The sequence below is a fragment of the Salvelinus sp. IW2-2015 genome, linkage group LG16 (assembly GCF_002910315.2).
Source record: "Salvelinus sp. IW2-2015 linkage group LG16, ASM291031v2, whole genome shotgun sequence".
In the NCBI taxonomy this organism is placed as follows: Eukaryota; Metazoa; Chordata; class Actinopteri; order Salmoniformes; family Salmonidae; genus Salvelinus; species Salvelinus sp. IW2-2015.
In genome coordinates, this window is record NC_036856.1 from 20678087 (window position 1) to 20687251 (window position 9165).

Sequence of the window (9165 nt, forward strand, 5' to 3'; positions counted from 1 at the left end):
TTTATCAACAAAAAAAACTCTCAAGTCATTGCATGATGCAGCCACCACCATGCTTGAAAATATTAAGAGTGTTAGTGATGTCATGTGTTGTGTTGGATTTGCCCCAAATATAATGCTTTGTATTCAGGACATATAGTTCATTTCTTTGTCACATTTTTTGCAGTTTTACTTTAGTGCCGTATTGCAAACAGAATGCATGTTTTGGAATATTTTTTATTCTGTACAGGCTTCCTTTTCACTCTGTTATTTAGGTTAGTATTGTGGAGCAACTACAATGTTGTTGATCCATCCTCAGTTTTCTCCTAGCACAGCCATTAAACTCTAACTGTTTTAAAGTTACCATTGGCCTGATGGTGAAATCCCTGAGTGGTTTCCTTACTCCGGCAACTTAGTTAGGAAGAAAGCATGTATCTTTGTAGTGACTGGGTGTATTGACATACCATACAAAGTGTAATTAATAACTTCCCCATGCTCAAAGGGATATTCAATACATGCTTTTTTTTCTATTTTGACCCGTCTACCAATAGGTACCCTTCTGTGCGAGGCATTGGAAAACTTCTCTAGTCTTTGTGGTTTAATCTGTTTGAAATTCACTGCTCGATTGAGTGACCTTACAGATTAATGTATGTGTGGGCTACAGAGTTGAGGTAGATATTGAAAAATTATGTTAAACACTACTATTGCACACAGAGTGAGTCCATGCAACTTATTATGTGACTTGTTAAGCACATTTTTACTCCTGAACTTATTTAAGCTTGCCATAACAAAGGGGTTGAATAGTTATTGATTTAAGACATTTCAGATTTTCATTTTTTATTAATTAGAAAAAATTACTAAAAACAATTGCACTTTGACATTATTGGGTATTGTGTGTAGGCTAGTGACACAAAATCTAAATTTAATCCATTTTAAATTGAGGCTGTAACTGTCACGACTTCCGCCGAAGTTGGTTCCTCTCCTTGTTCGGGCGGCGGCTAGCCATCGCCAATCCACCTTTCATTTTCCATTTGTTTTGTCTTGTTTTCCCACACACCTGGTTTACATTTCCCTCATTGCTTGTCGTGTATTTAACCCCCCATGTCTGTGTGTAATTGTTTGTTGTAAGTGCACATTCTGACTGGTGCGCGACGGGTTTTGTACCCATATTTTGTTATTTCTGGATGCTGTTGGTTTTGATAATTAAACTGCTCCGGTTATTACCCAGTTCTGCTCTCCTGCCTCTGACTTCCCTGCCACCAGTTACGCACCCCTTACAGTAACATAACAAAATGTGGAAAAAGTCAAGAGGTGTGAATAATGTACTCCTGTCTATACAGAAATAAATCAAATCATTCAAAATACTTCACCAGAGAGCATGACTTAGCCACAGAGGATCATTAGCTTATTTAGAAAAATAGCTGTGGATTGTTTCAAATCACAAGTGCATAGGCCTATTTGGAAAGCCCGCAAGTTGGGCAGCATGCATGGCAAGAGGACTAGCTGATTATTGAGTTGCAGCTGTCAGTGAAAAGCATCTAAAATTAGATAATGTGTCTTGTGTATAATTAAATATGTTGAGACAAGAAGAAGGGGAGGGGTGTGTGGCGAAGATATTGAAGTGTCTCTCTCCAGAATGCCTGAGCTGTCTCTCGCCAATTCTTGTGCATTCATTGTTTCACTGTGTTAATTGTTTGCCCTTTGATTGTTTATTTTGATCAATTTCCCATTACATTTGTCACCTGTAGTAAATGTACAGTTAATCCCCGTCATTTGGTTACATTAACTTATGTTAATGTATATATTCATTACAGTCATTTACCGTTCTCATTCTCAGAGTGGAAACATTGTTTGCATATTTCAGAACCTGCTACACTTGTGAGAAACCATTTTTGGGATATTTCAGAACCATCATTTACGAGTTTTGTCAATTTCTCCATCTGGTTTCTCTGTCCTGTTAATAGAGTTCAGTGTGTCAAATCAGAGGGCCTGTTGTCCGGGCCTCTGGCAGTCTCTATGGGGGGTGCCACAGGGTTCAATTCTAGGGCTGACTCTTTTCTCTGTATATACAGTTGAACTCAGAAGTTGACATACACCTTAGACAAATACATTTAAACTCAGTTTTTCATAATTCCTGACATTTAATCTTAGTAAAAATTCCCTGTCTTAGGTCAGTTAGGATCACCACTTTATTTTGAGAATGTGAAATGTCAGAATACTAGAAGAGAGAATGATTTATTTCAGCTTTTATTTCTTTCATCACATTCCCAGTGGGTCAGAAGTTTACATACACTCAATTAGTATTTGGTAGCATTGCCTTTAAATGTTTAACTTGAGTCAAACGTTTCGGGTAGCCTTCCACAAGCTTCCCACAATAAGTTGGGTGAATTTTGGCCCATTCCTCCTGACAGAGCTGGTGTAACTGAGTCAGGTTTGTAGGCCTCCTTGCTCTCACAGGCTTTTTCAGTTCTGCCCACAAATTTGCTATAGGATTGAGGTCAGGGCTTTGTGATGGCCACTCCAATACCTTGACTTTGTTGTCCTTAAGCCATTTTGCCACAACTTTGGAAGTATGCTTGGGGTCTTTGTCCATTTGGAAGACACATTTGAAAAAAGTTGCATGAAAGGCATGAGCTATGTTTTGCGCAGGCTGTACACACTTCATCAGTCTCTCTTGGTCACATGATCAGGTCTTTTTCACAGGCTACAAGTGAAGACAGACACATCGGGGACGCAACTGCATGTGTCCTTATCCAATTCTGAGGCGCATATTCAAGATATTGGAAGAACTGTCCAAATGTACTTTTCGTCAGCCAACAAGATGAATAGCCCTACCGAACAACAAAATCACTAGACTATGTCAATCTACTATCGCCTATAGTACAAAAATTGACCTATTCTATTCTGTGCGAGAAATAAATATTCCAAACATAGTCTGGGACAGTTGTGGGATGCGATAGATTCCAAATGAATACAACCACTAGCATCAAAAAAACTATTTTAAGCAATGAGCCTGATGCAACAGATGAAAACATTTAGCTTAAAATGTTGATAAACTATTAGGCTATTTCTTCACATTATAAGCGCAGCAATCCGCACACAGCAGTAGGCTATAACCACAAATGTTCCATTAGCAGGAAAACACCATACTCAGTGACCACAAATCTGATTATGCATGTAATGCTTTTATTATAAAGGTGCATTTTTATGGTGAAAACGATCTTCCCCAATCTTGAAACTCACAACTGTAGAGCCAGCAACGCTCTACACCCGCTGTAAAGCGGATTAATGTGCTTCATTTTAAGAAGTTATTTGGCCACTTTAGTTGTGAAACAAACCTTATCAAAACATATAGGCTACATGAGGTGTGCGAATTTGATTTGGAAATTATTTGGAAAAGTCGCAAAATAATTATGCGCTATTTGCCTTAAACTGGGGATCATTCACAAGTGATAATATATAATTCACAAGTGAAAGGCTAATATTGTCACCCATCACACTATTCTCAATTTAATCTTGTCTTTACATATACTAAATAATATATGTGTGAAATGTGTTTTGATTTAGAATAGACCATTATCATGCACCTTTTTTCGAAACGGGCAGTGTCAAAGAATACATTTAATCGATACAATTAAATAGCGAATGGAGGGCGCTTTTCACGTGGTTCATTTTCATGGCAGGCAGGTAGGCTATACTCATGTTGTAAAGAGAAGCAATGTGCTAAATAATTGGAAAGTTGAGAAAGAAATATAGTAGGCCTAGCCTATAGAAAGCTGATAGAATCCTTCTCTTTTTAATAGAGGCCATCAATCTGTTTTCTCACGCAATTGCATAGCCTATAGAAATGTTGCCCAACATGAGCTCATGGGCTCTCGAAGTGTTTGATGAGATTTTCAAATACATTTGCATTGATGTCAGAGGGACAATAGAGTGTAGAGTACCAGGCAGTTAGCCAGTTTGGTAGGTTATTAATGACCATCAGCAGCATCAGAGCTTGGAGAAGCCTAATTACCGTGACTAAAAGGTCATGTGGAATTTGACTGTAGTCATGACTCGTGACCGCTGGTGTGGCGGTAATACGGTCACCATAACAGCCCTAGTTGGAGTTCCTTGGTCCCCAGTGGTGGTGAGTATAATAGTAGCTAGACCAAAGACTGCTGGTAATGTATCTGGTTATGTATATTTTGATAATCATTATCACTATCATCTCTAGCAGAGCTGACGTTAGCTAGCTAGCTACCAACTAGCTAGATAGCTGCCTAACTACCTACTACCTAACTACCTATCTAGCTGGCTAACGTTAGCCTACCTCAATGCAACTTGGATTTGGCTAGGAAACACAACATTTCAAAACAAGGCAAATAATTAGTAGGAAAACCTTTTGTCATGATGTGGATTGACTTTAGATGCAGTATAACTTTAGCTAGCTAATTAAGATTGAGGGGACCACTGTATTTTAGCTATAGCTGACATTAGCATTGCTAGTTATTTTTGACAAACTTTGCTAACAGCAATAGCAACATTTCCATTCTCTAAAGTACATTTGACGACATCATAATATGGCAAAGTTGTTTCCTACTAATTATTTGCCTACTTTAGCAATGTCAGCATATTTCCATGCCACTCTAAGTTAGTGTATTTTAGACAAAGCATTCACATTAGTCTCCGAGGTGCAACCCATGTCTAGGGCACAAATAAATATTGAATGCAGCTATGGTGGTACTAGCTAACATATGTCTGACTACAACAGTGTACTAACTAGCAGCAACAAACTCAAACCAACCCAGGGCTATAGCAAAACATGTCACGGTTGGTTTCATTGTGTAACGGCGTCACCGGCCTGAATCCAGCCAGTCAGTCTACATCTGTAAAGCATAGAATTAGCTTCCAAACGAGATTACGTTATTTCTTGAGCTATGTTTATAATTGAGGGATGATGACAATCGTTGACACTGTTTTTCTGTTAGACAAAGTGCACAGTTGGGTGCAAGACTGATCCCCTGGTTATGAATGGATACCGGGACCTACCAGAAGGAGCAAAAGTGGGCATCATACCATGTCCTGCAATGTGATTGCAATGGTTTAGCGACCTCCAAAAATAATTTCAAATCACTGTTCACTTACTATTTTCACAGCTTGTCAGGAAAGATCTCAGAATAAAAGTGTGTCATGCGACACAAGTCCTCTTGTGACACTTCCTCTGAAAGCAACCTGGTCTCAGAGCATTTCATATTATTTTGTACATAAATCTGAGACACTCCATTTAGTATGATATGTTTGGAATGTATAACTTTGATGTCCATGACTCATTTCGTATGATATGTTACGAATTACAATTCATATGATATGTTACGAATTACAATTTGGCTAAAGTTAGCTAGCTCGCTATTGTTAGCTGGGTTTAGGGTTAAGTTTAGGAGTTAGGTTAAAGGGTTAAGGTTAGGGTTAGGTGAAGGGTTAGCTGAAAGGGTTAGGGGAAGGGTTAGCTAACATGCTAAGTAGTTATAAAGTAGCTTAAAAAGTAGTAAGTAGTTGAAAAGTAGTTAATAAGCTAAAATTGTCTGTGATGAGATTCAAACTCACAACCTTTGTATTGCTAGACATTCATGTTATACGCCTACCCATCCACTCCGACCAACAACCCTCCTTTCGTTTTTGCCCTAAGTAACCATCTGTCTTATGTAACCATGCTAAATGTAACATATCATACTAAATAACATGTCTCAGATTAACGTACAGAAGAATATGAAATTCTCTGAGACCAGGTTGCTGATATCAAAACAAATCAATTTTTATTTGTCACATGCGCCGAATACAACAGGTCAGAATAATAGAAGAGAGAATGATTTATTTCAGCAACAATGTAGTTTCAAAAAATACAGATAAGAATAAGAGATACAAGTAACAAGTAATTAAAGAGCAGCAGTGAAATAACAACAGCGAGACTATATACAGGGGGTACCGATATAGAGTCAATGTGCGGGGGCACCGGTAGACCTTACAGTGAAATGCTTACTTACGAGCCCCTAACCAACAATGTAGTTTCAAAAAATACAGATAAGAATAAGAGATAAAAGTAACAAGTAGTTAAAGAGCAGCAGTGAAATAACAACAGCGAGACTATATACAGGGGTACCGATATAGAGTCAATGTGCGGGGGCACCGGTTATTTGAGGTAGTATGTACATGTAGATAGAGTTAAGGTGACTATGCATAGTGACAACAGAGAGTAGCAGTGGTGTAAAGAGGGGGTGAGGGTGGGGTGGCACTGCAAATAGTCTGGGTAGCCATTTGACTAGATGTTCAGGAGTCTTATGGCTTGGGGGTAGAATCTGTTTAGAAGCCTCTTGAACCTAGACTTGGCGCTCCGGTACCGCTTGCCGTGCGGTAGAAGAGAGAACAGTCTATGACTAGGGTGGATGGAGTCTTTGAAAAATGTTAGGGCCTTCCTCTGACACCGCCTGGTATAGAGGTTCTGGATGGCAGGAAGCTTGGCCCCAGTGATGTACTGGGCCGTTCGTGTGACAGGTTAAAGGAAATACTAATAGCCTGTTATACATTAAAAAGTATTAGTAAATTCATAGTATGTGAGGATCTTAAAACATCTAAGGTTAAGAAGATCATGCATTCAGTATTAGTTGATAGATTGATAACATTTATATAATTCTGTTAAAATCCGTCAAGCATACAAAGGGTACGAATTGTGAGAGGAATGTGTAAACGTTATGTTGATTACTTTATGTTGTCGTGGATAAAAGTGTTAATCTGTGATCTACTAAATGCTCTTAATCTATGAGCCTGAGATCGATTGCTCTGGTCTCCACTCAAGTTCACGGAGAATTCGCGGTCTTTTTCTCATTGCACTAAACGTTCAATGAGTAAACATTCCGTATCACTAACGTGATTCTTTCTCCCCCTTTTCAGGTACGTTATTGATGATAAAAAAMAGTAATTTAAATGTAATAACTTGCTAACATGTCAAGAGTGTTTAAGGTTTGTTTTAGTAACYTATTGAGGAAGTTAGTTAAGTTTGCAGAGAGTAATATGAGCCGTGKTCGGTTGCAGCTAGCTTCGTACTGCTAGGTACTGCTACGTAGCTGCCATTTTATGTCGATTGTGAATGAACGTGTGCGCTGTTAATAAGATATTTTGCGGCATTATTTGTGTAATTGTGTTTTCAAACACTTTATTGCCTGTTGATAAATTGAGTTATGGTTTACTGAGTTAAAGCTTTGCTTGACAGTTATATTGAAAATANCATGCATTCAGTATTAGTTGATAGATTGATAACATTTATATAATTCTGTTAAAATCCGTCAAGCATACAAAGGGTACGAATTGTGAGAGGAATGTGTAAACGTTATGTTGATTACTTTATGTTGTCGTGGATAAAAGTGTTAATCTGTGATCTACTAAATGCTCTTAATCTATGAGCCTGAGATCGATTGCTCTGGTCTCCACTCAAGTTCACGGAGAATTCGCGGTCTTTTTCTCATTGCACTAAACGTTCAATGAGTAAACATTCCGTATCACTAACGTGATTCTTTCTCCCCCTTTTCAGGTACGTTATTGATGATAAAAAAGAGTAATTTAAATGTAATAACTTGCTAACATGTCAAGAGTGTTTAAGGTTTGTTTTAGTAACGTATTGAGGAAGTTAGTTAAGTTTGCAGAGAGTAATATGAGCCGTGATCGGTTGCAGCTAGCTTCGTACTGCTAGGTACTGCTACGTAGCTGCCATTTTATGTCGATTGTGAATGAACGTGTGCGCTGTTAATAAGATATTTTGCGGCATTATTTGTGTAATTGTGTTTTCAAACACTTTATTGCCTGTTGATAAATTGAGTTATGGTTTACTGAGTTAAAGCTTTGCTTGACAGTTATATTGAAAATATTATTTGTTTCAGTGATGTACAATGTATACTGTTATGACTTGAATAAGCCTTGTACCCTACAAAACTCTATTTCCTGTAGATCTGTTATTCTGTAAAATGTGTTACATTTGTAAAATGATTGCACTAAATGTTCAATGAGTAAACATTCCGTATCACGCTCTCGTGATTCTTTCTACCCTTTTTCAGGGGTGTAACATTCGCACTACCCTCTGTAGTGCCTTGCGGTCGGAGGCCGAGCAGTTGCCATACCAGGCAGTGATGCAACCAGTCAGGATTCTGTCGATGGTGCAGCTGTAAAACCTTTTGAGGATCTGAGGACCAATGGCAAATCTTTTCAGTCTCCTGAGAGGGAATAGGTTTTGTCGTGCCCTCTTCACGATGGTCTTGGTGTGCTTGGACCATGTTAGTTTGTTGGTGATGTGGATATCAAGGGACTTGAAGCTCTCAACCTGCTCCACTGCAGCCCCGTCGATAAGAATGGGGGCGTGCTCGGTCCTCTTTTTCCTGTAGTCCACAATCATCTCCTTTGTCTTGATCACATTGAGGAAGAGGTTGTTGTCCTGCCACCACACGGCCAGGTCTCTGACCTTCTCCCTATAGGCTGTCTCGACGTTGTCAGTGATCAGGCCTACCACTGTTGTGTCTTCTGCAAATGTAATGATGGTGTTGAAGTCGTGCCTGGCCGTGCAGTCATGAGTGAACAGGGAGTATAGGAGGGGACTGAGCACGCACCCCTGAGGGGCCCRTGTGTTGAGGATCAGCGTGGCGGATGTGATGTTACCTACCCTTACCACCTGGGGGCGGCCCGTCAGGAAGTCCAGGATCCAGTTGCAGATGGAGGTGTTTAGTCCCAGGGTCCTTAGTTTATTGATGAGCTTTGACTAGTGAACCAGAGTTACTGTCCTGATGGCTTCAGCAACAACGACAGGTTGTGAAATGTGAAAAGTATGAAAAATACCTGGCTTGATAAAATAGTAGGCTAATTCCCCAGCAAAGTAGACATAGCCGCTGGAAGTGTGGGTGATGAAGCACCCCCTGAAAATCTGGAATAATTATATTTTTAATGCAAGTAGTGCCTTACTGGGCCTTTACTAGTTATGTATTAGCAGACCAATATAGCCGTCTGTAGCGCAGACCCCCCCCCCCCCCCAGTACAATAAATTATCATACATAGTATATAAACTCAGCAAAAAAAGAAACAGCCCTTTTTCAGGACCCTGTCTTTCAAAGATAATTCGAAAAATCCAAATAATTCACAAATCTTCATTATAAAGTGTTTAAACAATGTTTC

At 39.2% G+C, this 9165-nt stretch overlaps 1 long non-coding RNA gene across 1 annotated transcript in view; it reads left to right on the plus strand.

Annotated features, from left to right (window-relative positions):
* The first annotated feature begins 3948 nt into the window (after positions 1 to 3948).
* The window catches only part of LOC111976088 (uncharacterized), a 12404-nt gene continuing 7187 nt past the window's right edge, over positions 3949 to 9165 (plus strand). The window contains exon 1 of the long non-coding RNA XR_002878882.2: positions 3949 to 4105. This is a non-coding gene — a long non-coding RNA (uncharacterized lncRNA). The remainder of the gene's footprint in view (positions 4106 to 9165) is intronic.